The sequence below is a fragment of the Gobio gobio genome (genome assembly GCF_949357685.1).
Source record: "Gobio gobio genome assembly, chromosome: 5".
In the NCBI taxonomy this organism is placed as follows: domain Eukaryota; kingdom Metazoa; phylum Chordata; class Actinopteri; order Cypriniformes; family Gobionidae; genus Gobio; species Gobio gobio.
Window position 1 is genome coordinate 29,111,733 of NC_137101.1, and position 18,655 is coordinate 29,130,387.

Sequence of the window (18,655 nt, forward strand, 5' to 3'; positions counted from 1 at the left end):
CAGCGCTGTGTTCTCACGAAAATGCCTCAGCCTAAAGTACACCCGCCCATGAAGTCCTTCCTTGCTAGCCGGCCTCTAGAGGTGGTGGCAGTAGATTTCACTTTGCTAGAGCCAGCTACTGATGGAAGGGAGAACGTTTTAGTTGTCACTGATGTCTTCACCAAGTTCACGCAAGCGTTTGCGACACGGGACCAGAAAGCTGACACCACAGCTAAAGTTCTCTTGAGGGAGTGGTTCATGAAATTTGGAGTCCCAGAACGGCTACATTCAGACCAGGGCCGAAATTTTGAAAGTGAGGTGATCGCAGAATTGTGCAAGCTGTATGGGGTTAAGAAGAGTCGTACCACACCCTATCATCCGACTGGAAATGCCCAATGCGAGCGGTTTAATCGCACTCTTCACGATTTGCTTCGAACACTTTCCCCTGAGACCAAAAGACGGTGGCCTGAGCATCTGGCAGAGCTCGTCTACGCATACAATGTTACCCCGCATTCAACAACAGGGTATTCTCCTTTCTATCTGTTGTTCGGCGTGGACCCTCATTTGCCTGTGGACGCATTGGTGGGACGAGAATCGGGGGCAAAGCCGACTCATGACTGGTTAGCAGTCCATCAGAGACGCCTGAAGGAGGCTCATGAACGAGCCAAGGTCTATGCTGAAAAAAAAGCAGCAGAACGGATTGAGCTTTCTCATGATAAAGTGTATTGCCCGTCCATTGAGGTTGGCCAGATCGTATACCTAAGGAATCGACCCCTGGGAAGGAATAAGATACAGGACGCTTGGCATTCGACCCAGTACCGGGTAATAGAGATTCAAGGGACCACTCATACTGTGGAGCCTGTGGAAGGAGGGCCCATGAAAAGAGTGAATCGGGTAGATCTCAGACCATGTGTGCATGTTCCTACTTCAGTGGCTCGCAAGAAGGATGTTGAGCCTGATGTTGAAGTGGATGGAGCTTCGACAGTGGATGAAGATGATGAGAGCTTGGAGGATGGAGTAGTGCTCTTGGAATGTACTGGCACAAGTGGAGCTGAAAATCTTGCACAGACTGAAACTGAAGTGGAAACCGAGATGAGAGCTCCAGAGGTGTTTTCTTGTGATCCCAAGGTTCCGGTTGGAATAGATCTTGGGGAAGGGTTTCAGGAGCAAGGTGGGGTTTCTAGTTTGCCCACACTTCGAAGGAGTGCCAGATCTAATGTAGGCCAACATTCCAATCCACACCACGAACCTAGATCAGCCCTTAGTCACAATGCTGTATCTCAAATGATAGCCAATTTAGGAACAGTGTTCTTCAGAGAAGCCGTCAAAGAGCTGAGAAATTCTTACACTGTCACCGAGGACGGTGACCAGTCGGCAGGGGAGAATGTAACCGGGTGGTATTAGAATATAAAGCCCCAAAACTAAAAGTGTACTTCCCCTTTAAGAAAGTGGCCGCTGAGGCTGTGACGCGCTAAGAGTGCGTTAGAGAAAAATGGCTTAAGCAGTGCATGAGAGAGGAATCCGAATTTTGTATCATCCTGGGTTAAATCCATTATCTACGTGAGTAAATGTGATGATAATACTTTAATCTAGTGTAATATGCTGTGTTCATTTCATCCTGTTTATGTAAAATGTGTATTTTATGGTTAGGGTTCGGGATGATCGGAGTGTTTGTGATTGCATGTGACGAGTGTTACGAGTTCTCTGTAAAACAGAATTCGGTAAGTGTCCAATGTCATGTTTAAGTGCAAAATGTACGTGAATGATGTGCATAGGATCATGTGCATGTTATATTTGATTTCCATGTACTAGTTTAAATTCACCTGATGAAAATGCTGACAGTTGTTTTGTGTTTGTGTAGGGTGCCACTACCGTGTTTGTGTGATTTTCTAAAGTGTATTGTTTCATCCTGAAAGTGTGCCCTAACACTAGCAATAACTGGAAATTGAGAAATTGACACTTTATAAGAATTTCGTATTTTATTTTCTGTGAAGATATTCTTGGGAAGTTTTGGTTTGAGTTTATAGTTAGAGGGACCCCATGTGGTGGATTTGAGTATTACTATCTTTGATTTCATTATTACAGCATTACATGATTGAGTGATATTGTATTATCACCTGTATTGTGTTAAACTATTCATTTAAAATATATTAAGACCACAACAAAGAAAATCTAAACTGATTGAGTTTAATAAATCACCCAAATATAAAAAGTAATTCAGTGTCAATTGATTTATTTTGTTAACTGGCAACATACAGAACTTGACTCTGCACCAAAATGTGGGTCATCATTTATCCGTCTTGTACATATCAAATACCACATACTTCCCATATATGGAGGGCGTGATAATGAGGATTATGAAGTGGTAACTGTCTAGTTATACAGACACTCCACAGATCCTATAAGACATACATAATACATTGATACACATTATCAGGTGATTTGTTAGTGATTTCGGCAGTAGTGGGGCGGCAGTGGCTCAGTGGTTCATGTAGGTTGTCTACAAACCGGAAGGTTGGTGGTTCGATCCCCGGTTCCAGTGACCAAGTGTCGAGGTGTCCATGAGCAAGACACCTAACCCCAGCTGCTCCCGACGAGCTGAATGGCGCCTTGCATGGCAGACACCGGTGTGTGAATGGGTGAATGTGAGGCAATGTGTAAAGCGCTTTGGAAGGCCATTGGTCCGTTAAAAGCGCTATATAAATGCAGTCCATTTACCATTTTTTTTTATTTCCCCGGTACTTAAACATATATTTAAAAAGGAGAAAATGCAAAATTGGCGGCAATAGAATTGTTTGACCCTGGAAAAACGTCATTGTTCATAATACGTATAATTAATCCAAATCCTGATTTTGGATTAGTTCATGCTATGGATTCTGAGTTCAGTTTGAGTCCTCATGTTTGTTACATAGAAGTCTCTGTGTTTGGTTACAAAGAGTCTTTGGGATGTGTGGTCGAAAAAGGAGGGTGTTCTGCTGATCTCCAGCATGGTGACTTCAAACAAAACTATAAACAGAAATGACAGAAATAAAGTCAGTCTGGTTAGTAATGCATGAAGCTGGTAATGCTGTTTGTGGAGTTTAATCCTCATCTGCTGAGATCTTCAGATTTAATGTCTTCTTTTATCTTCTGTTGATTTTATCTAAGGCTGTGGCTGAAGTCAGTTGTAGTTCTTGTGTTTCTCTTTCCGTCAGTGATTCTGCTCATTATTATCAGGTGTTCATCATTAATGCTCAATCATCACTCAATTATCGAATTAACTTTAACACAGCTTCAATTGTACTTTAACCCCGTAGTGAGCACACACATGAACACTACGAAGGGTTAATTTAACGGGCGTTTTTCTGTGCACTTTTACATAAATCTTAGCTGTTTCATTTACGTAATACTGGCATATATGCATCACATTCAGTTTATCAATACAATTACATAAATCCTACCTGTTACATTTATGTATGACTTACATATAAGAATCACATTAAGTTTATTAATTTGTTTATGTTAAAATTATGTAATCTAAATGCATGGAAAATGTATATGCAATTAAAATACATAAATCTTCTGTTTAGACAATATTTTTTTTTTGAGTGCAGAGAACCTGCTATACATCAATGAATACACAAAGGACCCCGGCTCCACAAAAAAAAAAAATGTTTAGCTCATGATTGAGAAACAAAAAAAGAAAACTGATCAAGTACAAACGATCAGCAACAAAAGCATCGTTATATATAACAGATAACGGTCCACATAAAAGTTGTCTTGGGCAGTAACTTAGTCCACACGAAGCCAGAGCTTTCTCCATCTGATCTTTTTTTTCCTTGTTTCAATAAATATCTGCGTACACACAAGAGCACTGAAACCGACTCAAAATGATGTAGTATCCATGCCAGGCCAGTATGTGGCGCTGTAATTCTGCAACAGAAATGGAAGCTTTAGCGTAAGTTCTGCCAGGAAGACTTAATTGTCATGTCACTTTAATTTTATCTATCCAATCACATGCTAAATACCTGGGTATAAAAGATCGGTACTTACTCATGTCTGAGTTCGCAGATGCTGACGCTCCCATTCACTTGACGATCCGGGCGTTCCGTAGTGGTCGATCGCTGGTCCTACGATAACTAATAATGTGTTTACAGTGGCGTTCTAAGTCCATGTCAGCCTTTCATCTGTTCAATGGGTTACCGCAGTAACAGACGCGAGTGCTTCACTAACAAGAGCAAGTCTCACGTCAGACTCAGATCAATCGCTTCATGAGGACTATCTGGGCATGTTATCAAAGACACGGCTGTGGTTTTCATCACCATTCTGGCGACATCACTACATCAGCATTTATCACAGTGATATGCATATGGTTATGCATTCCGATGCCGATTGGGTGTAGTATATTACTTTTTTTCAACTTTGTCGCAAGCATGTCTGTATAGAGCACACACATGCATCGTGTGAGACGCGCACAGGTGTTTGCCGGTCTGCTCGTGCAACGTGATCTCTCGTTGTGACTCGTTTGTGCCCATAGTGCTCGTAAATGATTCGCATGACACCGGTTACCGCTATAGATAGTATTTTGTTATAAAACTGAAACAGAACAGATATGCACAGCATATTTTGACTCTATCATTCTCCCTACGAATGCAAGGAAAATTAACACGGGTTTTAAAGCAACATGCACCCATTTAATCGGGGCTTCATGTTGAACTGAAGTTAAGCTGAAATCGCGATTGGGTTCAGTGTTATCAGATCATTAAAATTGAATTTAAAAACTATGCTGAGCAAATAAGCATATTTAGGTACAGCACCGACATCAGTGCTTTGATCCGGTCTGATTCAATGGCGTTAGATTCATCTTCCAAGTGTTGTGAGTTCGTCACATATGCAATTTAACTGTCACAACAAAGTTTCAAGCTTGAAGTGTTGGCTGTCATCCAGCAGAGTACATATTTTGCTCAAACATACGGGGCACCAAGCGTTGGACCGGCTTCCTTTCGTGATTCGATATGGCTTCCTTCCCTATGAGGAAGATCTGTAGCGTTCTGTGCTCATATAAAGGTGCTGTTTTATGTTCAATCTTCAGGTGCTACATGGAAAGCCTAATGAAATACTCATCCACCTATTCAAAGAAAAAACATCTCAAATTAATTTTCCAGAAATTAAACAAAAGTGTGCTTTGATGAACACAGAAAAACACATTTTGATGGTGAGAACAAGAAAATATATGTAATTCGCTGAATGGAAACATTTCGTTTTTTATACGTATTGTTGAAGGTTAACAATGTTTGCAAGATAAATGAGTTTAAATTATCTCCTTGATACATTCTTTGCATTATGATACTTTTTGATGTTGTGATGGTAATGACGTTTTGCAGTGCCAGTTGGCAAATGGATATAAAATACTCAAATTACATTTAAGCTCAGTCGTGGCCATTTTTATATCTTTACATCAAAGCATGTAAACATTGTCTTGACATAATTTTAACAAAGTTCAACCAAATTTCATTCATCAAAATGTAAGATGGCAAAATAGCCCCCAATTGAAGAATCACCCTTATATTTCTAGAAACTTAGAATTTGGTGTTATGTCTCCCTTGGTCTTCCGTGCTAGGACGCCATGGCTACATTCATGAATAAAACAAATGTGTATCTCGCTTGTACTCTCAGCATCATATGTTGGGTAAGGTTTGCATACAAAACAAGGTTGACTTGATATTCGATAGCAGTACTAATTTAATTCCTTACTCAATCCGACCTGTTAACATAAGATTGCATCTAAATGGCAGCACGGGAATACAATTATTCAAATCTTTTATGAATATAGTGAGCAGAGTGCACTCCTTTATAAACGCATGAAACTGCCAGATGCTTCAGTTCAGATAAACTCAGTGGAAACTGCTGTGGTCAATCTGACTACACCGAATCATGATCTATTGGATGTTCTACTATTCGTTGGTCAAACGTATGCACTGGAAGGCAGAATTAGCGGTTAGAATAAGCTCTGAACCATTCAATCCTGATTGTGTGTTTTGTGTAGCGCCTCCAATTGGGCATTGTATTCGAGTGCCCAACGGACATTACATTTATGCATTTGGCGGACGCTTTTGTCCGGGCACCTTGAGTTGCATTCAGGGTGCACATTTGGCGTTTTCGGGTCTTGCTTTTCCTGGGAATCGGGCCCGCGGCTCGGCGTTGCTGGTGCCATGCTCTACTGTTTGAGCTACAGAAAAGACATGCCTGTGATCAGTTACACTCACACTGAATTCTATCGTGACTAAAACAATATACAGGGGAGTAAATATAGCATTGACTGTTGCACAGTCTGCATATGCGTATTGATTTCTGGCTGCGCCGCAAACAGCGAGTTCTCTCGCAGTAAGTTTCTCTTCACTAAAGCTGGCACACACGGTGCGCTAATAGACATTGTGATTTGTTGCTTTTCAGACTGCGATCCTGATGCCACCCTGGGGGATCTCAGTGCATTTACAGCAGGCTGTATGTTAATCAGACGCACGAAGACGTGTCTGGAGTTTTACATCAACTAATTCACTAAATTATCATGGCGTTGGGGAACATGTCAAACTAATTATTAAAGACATCAGATTTTATTCTAGGAATTTTTAGGATTGCGATATTGTCTCATACTGCCAAACGTGGCTAAAATCACACAGTATTATCCTGGCTTAGGTATCAAATGAAGATTTCGCTTCGATCTCTTCCATAGGTTCGGTAGCGGTGTCGGTTCCTATATAGCTAGTTATGGTTTTATTAGCTAGTAAAGCTTAAACATATAAAACATAATTTTTCCTTTTGCAAGGGCATCGTCCGGTGTTCTCAATCACATGCGCATGTTATGTATTTGTCATGCTGTTCTGGTTTATTTTCTTTTGGGGGTTCTCTCAGCAGGTTGACGGTTAGATGGTGTTCTATCAAGATGTGAGCGGGAGCTACGCCCAGGGGTTTAGAATCCTCCTAACTGCAGATGGAAAGATGTGTGATCTCTAACTCGCCTGTGCATGGGCCATTCTTTCAGATTGGTGTTGCTACGAACATAGCTCAACGCGCAGAGTTGGCATCCTCTACTAAGGTCTCTCCTATCAAGAAGCATTTGAATGCAGGATTCCATGATGGTCAAGATGGTTTCTTCAGCAATGCTTAAACCATCAGGCATGTTCATTAAACTCTCCCATAATTCCAAAGGTAAAACTAGGATTACCTACTTGTCTTAACAAACATCAGGTACGTTCAAAGCTTTTAAGGTTGATCTTCCACTTACACCGATATTCCGATAGAAGCCATGTTTTATAAGCCTTTCGGCTTCATGTGTCCAGGGAAAATCACTTTAGAAACTAATCAGTTTGATTCTACTCTCGGTCTTTCCTGTTCTGATCGTCACTTCTCACCCAATTTCTTTACTCTTTTACTTAAGCATTCTAGAATGACTTTAAAGGTTCTGGTATCACATGAACAATTTCTAAGATGAAGAATAATTACTGTCCCTTCACTTCTAAGGTTAAATATCTTCACGTTCATCCTAAGACTTCTGACCACTCCCCCCTATTTTTATCTAATGGAGCACCTCTCTCTAAGGCCTGGTTCAGACCCACTTTTATACTGACTTAAAAGCTGCAGTTTACCTCCTTCTCTTCATATCAGACTTTCTACAGCTACGACAGCGGAAATTCTAGGCCAGCATTTAAGCTACCGTGAAGATGATGTTCTTCTGCATTCAAGTCTTATATAAGACAGATTCTAAAATCATCCTTGAAGCTCAGCAAGCTCTCCAGTAATGGTTCTGGTAAATCCCTATGCAACTACTGGTGGTGGTGTTCCGGCCAATTCGGCTCGGTACGTTATAATAGCATGGTCTTTCTACTATATCAAAGATGGCGTGTGGCCCTGCGGCCTTGTCTCTGTGGTCTAGCAGACCGTGTGGCCCTGCGGCCTTGTCTCTGTGGTCTAGCAGACCGTGTGGCCCTGCGGCCTTGTCTCTGTGGTCTATCAGGCCGTGTGGCCCGGCGGCCTTGTCTCTGTGGCCCTGCGGCCTTGTCTCTGTGGTCTAGCAGACCGTGTGGCCCTGCGGCCTTGTCTCTGTGGTCTATCAGGCCGTGTGGCCCGGCGGCCTTGTCTCTGTGGCCCTGCGGCCTTGTCTCTGTGGTCTAACAGACCGCGCGGCCCTGCTGCCTTGTTTCTGTGGTCTAGCAGACCGCGCGGCCCTGCGGCCTTGTCTCTGTGGTCTACCAGACCGTGTGGCCCGGCGGCCTTGTCTCTGTGGTCTATCAGGCCATGTGGCCCGGCGGCCTTGTCTCTGTGGTCTATCAGGCCGTGTGGCCGGCGGCCTTGTCTCTGTGGTCTATCAGGCCGTGTGGCCCGGCGGCCTTGTCTCTGTGGCCCTGCGGCCTTGTCCTTGTGGCCCTGCGGCCTTGTCCTTGTGGCCCTGCGGCCTTGTCTCTGTGGTCTACCAGACCGTGTGGCCCGGCGGCCTTGTCTCTGTGGTCTATCAGGCCGTGTGGCCCGGCGGCCTTGTCTCTGTGGTCTAGCAGGCCGTGTGGCCCGGCGGCCTTGTCTCTGTGGCCCGGCGGCCTTGTCTCTGTGGCCCTGCGGCCTTGTCCTTGTGGCCCTGCGGCCTTGTCTCTGTGGTCTAACAGACCGCGCGGCCCTGCGGCCTTGTCTCTGTGGTCTAGCAGACCGCGCGGCCCTGCGGCCTTGTCTCTGTGGTCTACCAGACCGTGTGGCCCGGCGGCCTTGTCTCTGTGGTCTATCAGGCCGTGTGGCCCGGCGGCCTTGTCTCTGTGGTCTATCAGGCCGTGTGGCCCGGCGGCCTTGTCTCTGTGGCCCAGCGGCCTTGTCTCTGTGGCCCTGCGGCCTTGTCCTTGTGGCCCGGCGGCCTTGTCTCTGTGGTCTAACAGGCCGTGTGGCCCGGCGGCCTTGTCTCTGTGGTCTAACAGGCCGTGTGGCCCGGCGGCCTTGTCTCTGTGGCCCTGCGGCCTTGTCTCTGTGGCCCTGCGGCCTTGTCTCTATGGTTCAGCAGTCCGTGCGGCCCTGCGGCCTTGTCTCTGTGGTCCAGCAGACCGTGCGGCCCTGCGGCCTTGTCTCTGTGTCTAGCAGTCCGTGCGGCCTGCGGCCTTGTCTCTGTGGTCTAGCAGTCCGTGCGGCCCTACGGCCTTGTCTCTGTGGTCTAGCAGTCCGTGCGGCCCTGCGGCCTTGTCTCTGTGGTCTAGCAGACCGTGCGGCCCTGCGGCCTTGTCTCTGTGGCCCTGCGGCCTTGTCTCTGTGGTCTAACAGACCGTGTGGCCCGGCGGCCTCGTCTCTGTGGCCCTGCGGCCTCGTCTTTGTGGCCCTGCGGCCTTGTCTCTGTGGCCCTGCGGCCTTGTCTCTGTGGTCTAACAGACCGTGTGGCCCGGCGGCCTCGTCTCTGTGGTCTAATAGGCCGTGTGGCCCTGCGGCCTCGTCTCTGTGGCCCTGCGGCCTCGTCTCTGTGGCCCTGCGGCCTCGTCTTTGTGGCCCTGCGGCCTTGTCTTCGTGGCCCTGCGGCCTTGTCTCTGTGGTTATACATGTTTTATATATAAATATATATTATATAAAACAAAAATGGCCAAATGTACATTTATGCAGCAGCAGATATGAATTGCTCACGTGTAGTACTCATCTACAACTATAAATTCAAGTTCTGTTTAATCATGAAGCGGCCTTTAGCTATCAGCAGTTGGCGTTCCATGTTCACGCTTAACATGTTAACTCTTATTCTTCTTCTTTGTAGGAATCCCAGGATACAAGACCGGTGGGTCTATTTTTATTTTTCACCATTTTTTGGGGGTAGGATAGGCTCCGTCCAGGTGGAAGTATTCTTCCACTTATTCTTGGGGGTCGGCTGCGCCTCTGCCTTCGTCTTCAGGCAGGATATGCAGAGTCCGGACCCTCAGATTGCGAGCTACGGACGGGGCCTATGCCAATATACTTTATTGCTTGCTGGGTTGTTAATAAATGGATAATTGTCACAGTATTTATTCTCCCGAGTCTTTCTGGCAGAAATGGAAGCTTTAGCGTAAGTTCTGCCAGGAAGACTTAATTGTCATGTCACTTTAATTTTATCTATCCAATCACATGCTAAATACCTGGGTATAAAAGATCGGTACTTACTCATGTCTGAGTTCGCAGATGCTGACGCTCCCATTCACCGCCATCCTCCCCACCACCTCCAAGTCAAATCCTTCCCTACATCCACCCCACCACCACCAGGATGGTCCCTTCCATACCTCACGTGGGGGTCGGCTGCGCCTCTGCCTTCGTCTTCAGGCAGGATATGCAGAGTCCGGACCCTCAGATTGCGAGCTACGGACGGGGCCTATGCCAATATACTTTATTGCTTGCTGGGTTGTTAATAAATGGATAATTGTCACAGTATTTATTCTCCCGAGTCTTTCTGGCAGAAATACACTAAAAATGGAGAAGAAGAGTTGAGGCGAGAAGGGGTACAGCAATGGTTGGAAGTGAGGCAAAATCTTGCGATAAAATAACAATAAATAAATTTGCTACTTACCAGATGTGTTTTATTAATACCTACACCTACACCAACCCTAAACCTACCCTTACAATAATGCAAATACAGTAATTAAATGAAGCAATATTGATGTGCGCATGCCCAGTGCCCGTAGTTGTATCCCTTTCTAGTCTTTCCCGTGCAGGACGTGGTGTGATGACATGACCGTTTCACAAAATAAAATGATTGTCTATACACACGAAAACGCAAGGGTGTCATTTTCAGATTTATCCACTCTGTGACCCAGTTTAAAAAAATATCGGTTTCATCCCAGATAGCAACATTGTGTCGGCCCAGATCTGGCCCACATCTGGCACTTGTGGCATACTGATCTGGCCCACATGCTGCGTGGAATGACGGCCCTTGAGTGGACCACTCCTGTTTGCCATATCTGGGCCACAAGCAGGCCAGAGCAATGCCAGATGTCAGCCAAGAGCAAAGAAATAAACCAGAACTGGACCTTATCTGAGCCACAAAATCTGTGTAGATTAAATGTGATTTTAAAATCGTCATGAAATCAATGATGTAATTTGGTTCTAACAATTGTGTTATTAATTCATTTTCATGACGAACCCTGTGTTACTGAAGCATCAGATCTTGCAGTGTTTTAACAATCAGGTAGACTTATGCAGTTATTTTTTTAACAAACATGAACAAAAATAAAAGTTTAACCTATGATGACAGGTAGACACACACAGACATGACAGAAAATATCCTGCTGGAAAACCCCCAGAATTATTATCTATATTAAATTTGTAAATACAATGTACTTTCTTTAATTTGTATTTCAACAATCCCCCCTTTGGGAGTTCTAAATAACCCACATAATACAAATTTAAACCTTCATCAGTCCATTCTGTAGCTTGTTTTTTAGCATAAGCCCCATCGTCTAGTCATGTAACTTGGAAAAAGTTACAGGCACAGATCACTTTCTCTGTGTTGATTGTCTGTAGTGACGAATGACATGCTGCCAAAGAAAACAAACATGCCACTAAGGTCCGTGTAGTTCATTACGGGTAATATTCTTTTGTGGTTGGAACAGTCCTTGTGAGTCCTTTGTTGACCTTACAGGTTTCTGAACCATGAAGAATTATCTTCAGTCATCTGATGTAATTTTGCTGAAAGATCAAGAATGTCTTGTTGGAGTCCTTGACCACCATGTTTGCGCATAAGTGAGTCCTTGAATGCAGCCATCTTCTTTGTTGGTGGTAGGAGAGCAACCAGGGTGCACCTGCCATTGAATTGGCTGAGCAGGATGTTATATACAGACGTTCCTCCCATCATGTGCCACCCATGGGATTCCTGCTCCTACTGAAGGCAGGTGTGGCATGCAAACGTTCTTTCCAGCAAACAAGTTGTTTCTTGACATATTCATCAGCTCTAAGAATATGTTGTTTCTGGAGTCTACACTTTGTGTGATGTCCATGATGAGTAGTAGCAAGGCAATCTTGATCATGTTGATGGAAGACTGAAGTTCCCGTAGATCATTCTCTGCATTGTGTATTTTTTTTTTCTTTTCTTCTTCTTGAGAGTTGACTCATTAGTGGGTCTAGTTGTCCTTCAGAGGTTGTGGCTTCATACGCAGGTGAGGATCGGTGCGTATGGATCTAGTTGTCCTTCAGAGGTTGTGGCTTCATAGGCAGGTGAGGATCGGTGCGTATGAATCTGGGGACAGCCTTCAAGTTGTATCAGCACAGATTAAGAATGAAAAAACTAAAGACAACAGAGCAGTATTTGTTCTAAAAGAGAGCAAACATCAGGGTTGTCTCATCTGTTCAACCGGAGTCTGCTATTGTTGTTCCTTCTTTCCCTATTTCTTAATTCCTGTGACACCTAAAGAAACAGTGAGGTAAGGATGGACTAGTGGATGGGGATGCCTACAAGGGAATCTTCGCCGCAGGTTTGGCCCCCGAATGCCTGTTGCATTCAGTTCTTTCCTGGGCTCCTCACTGATCCGTGTCCTACCCTATCCCTGTTGGTTGGAGAACAACTTTACAGTGTGACACATGACTCCAGGTTTTCCTTCCCTGACACAAAACTGCAGCTGCTGTAATGTTACCTTCAATCACTTGAGCTGAACCATCAACAAACAACTCCAATTCTGCATTCTCAATGGGAGTTTCTGCTATTTCATTCGTAGTTGCGTATGTAACCGTAACACAATCATGAGTCATTTCATCCTCTAACAAAACTTCAGTCATTGCAGACATACATGAGGATGGGTTCGTGACTGGTGCACGCTGTAAAACAATGTTCGGGGCTGTGACGCTAAATTTCACTGAATCAACAGGCACATCAGATACTGATTGAATGGCTACATCTGTTTCAAAGAAAGCTTGCAAGTCAGGATAAGCATTATCAGTCTGACTAACTTCATTCACTTCAGTTTTCTCTACAGCTTTGTTGAGGTTCAATTTCTTAGTCAAAGAAGCTACTCTAGCACAGAGTTCTTCGTTCTGTTCATACTTCCCATATATGGAGGGCATGATAATGAGGATTATGATGTGGTAACTGTCTAGTTATACAGACACTCCACAGATCCTATAAGACATAAATAATACATTGATACACATTATCAGGAGATTTGTTAGTGATTTCCCCGGTACTTAAACATATATTTAAAAAGGAAAACATGCAAAATCGGCGGCAATAGAATTGTTTGACCCTGGAAAAACGTCATTGTTCATAATACGTATAATTAATCCAAATCCTGATTTTGGATTAGTTCATGCTATGGATTCAGAGTTCAGTTTGAGTCCTCATGTTTGTTACATAGAAGTCTCTGTGTTTGGTTACAAAGAGTCTTTGGGATGTGTGGTCAAAAAAGGAGGGTGTTCCATGTCTTTGGGATCTCCTGAATGCTTGCTAATGGCCCATTTTGGAAACGTTTAGCACTCTATTGGGTCCTGGTAATCTTGTTACTTTATGCCAGGATGATAAATTCTGCTGACTACAAGTCTGGTCATTCCTGGGTTGAATCGAAAGGAATCATTGTTTGTGGAACAAAGGAATGTCTGTCTGTTGTTTAACGTGTCCTTGTGAATTGGGTTTGAGATAAGCCAGGCAAATGGCGCCCGGGCTGAGTTTGTGACTCACTAATCAGAAGATTGAGGAAGGGGGTCAAGAAGTCCCTGAATTCTGACGTGTCTGTGAATCGATGCATGTTCAGTAGATAATCCTACAATGAACAAATACAGTAACAAATGTATTGCTCATGGTTAGTTCATGTAAGTTAATACATCAACTAATGTTAACTAATGAAACCTTATTGTAAATTGTTACCAATGTTCTTTTATAGAAAAATGTTTTTTAAAAGAATTAAAGAATTAAATTAAGAGGAATTAAATAATTAAAGTAAGAAGCTAATATAACAGATCAGATTAAAAAAAAATATTTATTTTCCTTCTCAGCAGAGAAGCAGTGGTGATTCTCAGAAATCTATTAGTGTGTAACAACACACCAAAAATGATGAGAGATGAGTGAACTCAATAGGCCTCGTTTACAGAAAACTGGGCGTACAGTCATTTCCATGAAAAACTTGACATTTATTAATATGGACGTGAGCGGTGGCAACGGTCAAATCTCACGTCATGTACGCAAGTTTTTAAGTTAGCATGAACTTGCGTACAGCATAGTAGACCTGGTGGAGAATTTTAATTATATTTTTTTGTTATGCAAGGGTCTGGACTGTGGGGTAAACCAGAGCACTCAAACTTGTAAGGCTGAACTACATCTATCATAATCAGCAATTATTTCTAGCCTGAAAGTATAATGTTATGCACCATCAATAAAATTAAGGATTTACTTTTACTTTAGTGGATAAAAATTAAAGTCCACTTAAATTAAATTTGTATCCACTTCTTCTTTCTGTTGTGTAGCCTATGTAAAAATTGTAAAAAGGTGACCACAAAACATTATTCCTGTCACTACTTTTCTGTCCTCACAACCTTATAGAGACTGAAAAAGGTTTTGTTTGGTTTCGAGATTTCGACGATGATGGGTTGCTTCATTAAGAGATTTCAACGATGGTCGGTTTTGTTCAGTTACGAGATTTCAATGATGGTCGGTTTTGTTTGGTTACCAGATTTTAATGAGAGTCAGTTTTGTTCAGTTGTGAGATTTCCATGATTGACAGTTTTGTCTGGTTACAAGAATGATGGTTAGTTTTGTTCCATGATAAGATTTCAATCACAGCCGTTATGAGATTTCAATGACAGACAGTTTAGTTCGGTAGCGTTTTTGTTCTGTTAAGAGATTTTGAAGACTGTCAGTTTCATTTCAATATGAGATTTTCTTACCTGCTCTCAAACCAAGCAGCATGTGCCACTTGTCACTGTGATAGTAAGTCTCCAAAAACCCATGTTAACAGAAACTCTTCTAAATTAGCATATCAAAACATTAATCACACAGTTTTCATTTTAAAGTTTTCTTTTTTGGCCCATCAACGATTTGATAACCCAGTTTATCAGTCAGCTTACTTACATTGTAATATTGTGGGTGAAAAGGGCTTCTAAACACAAGAGAGACGAAGTTAAGAAAGATGTAGCACAGGCTAGCGGGAGCTCAACAGATATTGCTACTCTGATGACGCTGCTGGAAGAACATAGAGCGGCATTGTCTTCGGAATTAAATCGGCATTTTCTACCTTGGAGGGAAGGCTGGACACATTACTTACAACGGTGAACGACCACGAACAGACTTCTCTCGCTTAAGGCGAGTGTCAGAACCCTGGAGTCGAAGCTTACAACTTTGGCTGACGAACACGCTAAACTCAAAGCCAAAGTTATGGATTTAGAAGGGAGGAGCTGCAAAAATAACATACACATTTTCAGCTTACCTGAAACGATTGAAGGCTCTCACCCGTCCACTTTCTTTTCGGAGCTCTTAGTGGAAGTTTTTGGCGCGAGCATGTTTTCCTCCCCGCCTGAGTTGGATCGTGCTCTATTCGGTTGTTAAAGGGGTGATGAATTGAGAAATCAACTTTCCTTTGAGCCTTTGGTATATAAAAGTTCATCGTGATATAAGAATATCCTGTAAGTTTCAGAGCTGAAAACGTCCTTGTTAGTCAAAGAAAAGCTTTTATAGACACCAGGCCCAGAAAACGAGAGATCTCACAATATGTCGACCACTGACGTAATAGGATGCAGAAGCACCGCTTCAAGCCCACCCACAGACTTGTGGAGCTAAACGTTGCCGGTTCCAGCTCACGTGCATAATACATTGCGTTTGTTTGCTTCATTTCACTGCGGAATTGATTGTAAACAAGATAGAGGTCGAGACTGGATTTGCAGACATATTGAGATTAAAACACAATGCTGTGCCTTCTATATTGGATCCGACAGGAACGGTGCAACACAATTATGTGAGTAAAACATGTTTTTTTATATTTGTTAGTATTGCATTGTTACAGATCGTTTGATATCTATTGATTATATACCTTAGCACACTGTCACAGGCTGGAGAAGGTGTTATTGGTTAATTTGTGATCAGACTCAGACTCGGAAAAGCCAAAAGTCCCTAGGCTATATGATTTTCAGACGGGCCATCACCAGCCTGCCGATGGGCTGTAGTGAAATAACATTCCTTTCTTGCGTGCGTGTGTGTGTACGGTTCGCGGTTATATTCATCGGGCGAGCCAATAATACAGAAATAACATTCCAATCAATTGCGGGTGGATGAAAGATGAATCATTGTGTTTGTTTGATAAATATATTTTTCGAGCCCTATGAGCGTTTTCCCACACGCTTTCAAAACAATTCCTCACGTGTACTGACAGGGGAGCTGAAGCTCATTAAATATGCACATCTTATCCAATCCTAGCCGTGGGCGTTTATTTCCAAGTCTTCAGTGCGTCATGGCCATCAAAACCGACCGTTTTTCAGAGAGCCTCAAAACCAAGGCAGAAAATAGCCTATTACTTATTCATTATGATGTTTTTGAATGTAAAAACCACGCAAACGTCATAAGTTGACCTCAGACAACAGTATAAAAAAAATGTAAAAAGCCAGTTCATGACACCTTTAAGTCTGACGTCACGTGACAGCGCTTCCGGGTCCAAACGCTCTCATACCACAAGAAAAACAACAAACAGTGCCAATATAAACACACGATGTGGAGTAGTTCTACAAAAAAAAATATAATCATAACCTTTATCGCCATACCAAATTTCCAGATGGCCAGACAGTAATTCATCTTTTATAAATCGTAAAAATATTTATGTCTGTGACTCTGTGAGCACAAAGACTGTTGTGTAGACTGTAAGTATTTAAAATGTTAAACTTTTTAAAATGTTCAATGTTTAATATGAATGAATAGCGCTCATAAACGGCCATCGATGGCATTCTCAAGTGAAACGAGTCGAGGCTTGGACCCAGAAACGGCGTTCCTATACGTCACGACTTAAGGCGAGACACGGCAGGTGAAAACATCGTTTTTTTTCATGCAGTGGTCAATTTTGAGATTTTGGGCCAGTTTGCTCCCTTAACATGTAAGCTTTCATGTCAAAATTAAAAAAAATGTCAACATTACACATTAAGGTGGTTATTTCATTATATTTTGTCACCGTGCGCCTTTAGATTTCTACCCGAAATCATCAAAAGTTATTCTAGCGTGATCTCTCGTGCCTTCTCCATTCACAGAAACGTGTCATGCTTGGTATCATTATAAAGCTCTCAGTCTCACACACAGCGCTGGCTAATCCAAATATGGCCATTTCCTTTGTAGAACTGACCAACCGCGAAAGTTTGCAGCCGAAAACCACATCTGATTGGTCGATGTGAATTTCTCACGCGCTGCCGTGTATTGCTTGCTTGTGTATTCTCCACCTCAGAGAAAGTGCAGACAACGCTGAAATCGGCTCATAAACGCTCACAGAAAAGACCAAGTAGCAAGAGCTAGTAAAAAGAAAGTAAACAACAACAGATTAGACGACGAAACCCCGTCAGAATTAGATTCAAATAGTTATAGATGGACCAATACAACAAACAGGGACAGTTTGTCTGCAGTTTTTGTGACTGGTGTTTGTTAAGGTAGTTCTCTTAAGGTAGTTCTCTAATAGCTATTGCTATTAATAATTTATTCATTTATCAATTTCCACGTGTTTTAAATATTATACACTACTGATATTAATTAACTGAATTTATATTTTGTTTGTAGGTTGGGGGTTTTATAGAAATGTATGCAGTTATACAGTATAAAACTTTAAAGGCCGTTTTCTCAAAATGAGTTTTTTCTCACACTCAGAGTCAGATATATCCACTTCAGTAGCACCTACAAGCACCACCTTTTGCAGTCTAATGCTGCGTTCACACCAAACGCGATTTGAGCATCTGGCGCGAGTGATTTCAATGTTAAGTCAATGGAAAGGCGCGTTGACGCGCGTCTGGAGGTCCCGCGGCGCGGAAGGCGCGTTTCGCGCGGCGCGAAGGACGCGAATCCGCCTCATTCGCGAATTGAGCGTCTTGCTCGTTACGCGCGAATGGTGCTTTTGTGCATTCACGCGTTTGAAGCGAATTCGCGTCTGACGCCCGAGTTGAAAAATTTGAACTTTGGCATCAATTCGCGCCGCGTTAACCAATCAGGAGCCTGCTTGCTACTGTCACGTGGTAAAGTGACGTGTATGAGAAACCCTGCATAAATTAAAAATAGTACTATTGTGTCACAAAATGTAGTTTTAAGACTTTTTCAGGTGGGAATGTAGTTGTTTAAAGCTCAAATCTGTGGTTTATTTATAAAGAGAGCGCCTATTTAAAAAAAAATAATCTTGTGTTTTTGGAGTTGTGAGATCCAGGCTATCACCGGGCAATCACTGCTCATAACCCCAGCGAAGGCAGCCTTTCCTCGGCCAGTCCTTCTGGCGTCTGCCGCTGGCTCTGATGTCCTGTAGTGGTTCGTCTTGTGTGGATCTAACGGGCGATCTTTGCTCTCATGAATATATAATTTGTTGTCTACCAAATCGTTTTGACTGAGGGCAAAGAGAAGTTTCATAACTTTATATTTTAAGGATATTTAAACATACATGCAGTGAAGATAATGTAGGAGTTGCCTGGACCACATTTGTGTGGCTATTAATGCTTAATATATATGTTTAATGAAAATGAAAAGAGGCAGAGTGGTGTTTTATGACATATTTCTCCTGGAGTGCCTTGA

At 42.9% G+C, this 18,655-nt stretch overlaps 1 long non-coding RNA gene across 1 annotated transcript; it reads left to right on the forward strand.

Annotated features, from left to right (window-relative positions):
• Nucleotides 1-1,473: 1,473 nt before the first annotated feature.
• Nucleotides 1,474-1,882, forward strand: LOC307126480. The gene is made up of 3 exons (XR_013816497.1): nt 1,474-1,539; nt 1,630-1,700; nt 1,841-1,882. It is a non-coding gene; the product is annotated as an uncharacterized lncRNA (long non-coding RNA).
• Nucleotides 1,883-18,655: the final 16,773 nt, after the last annotated feature.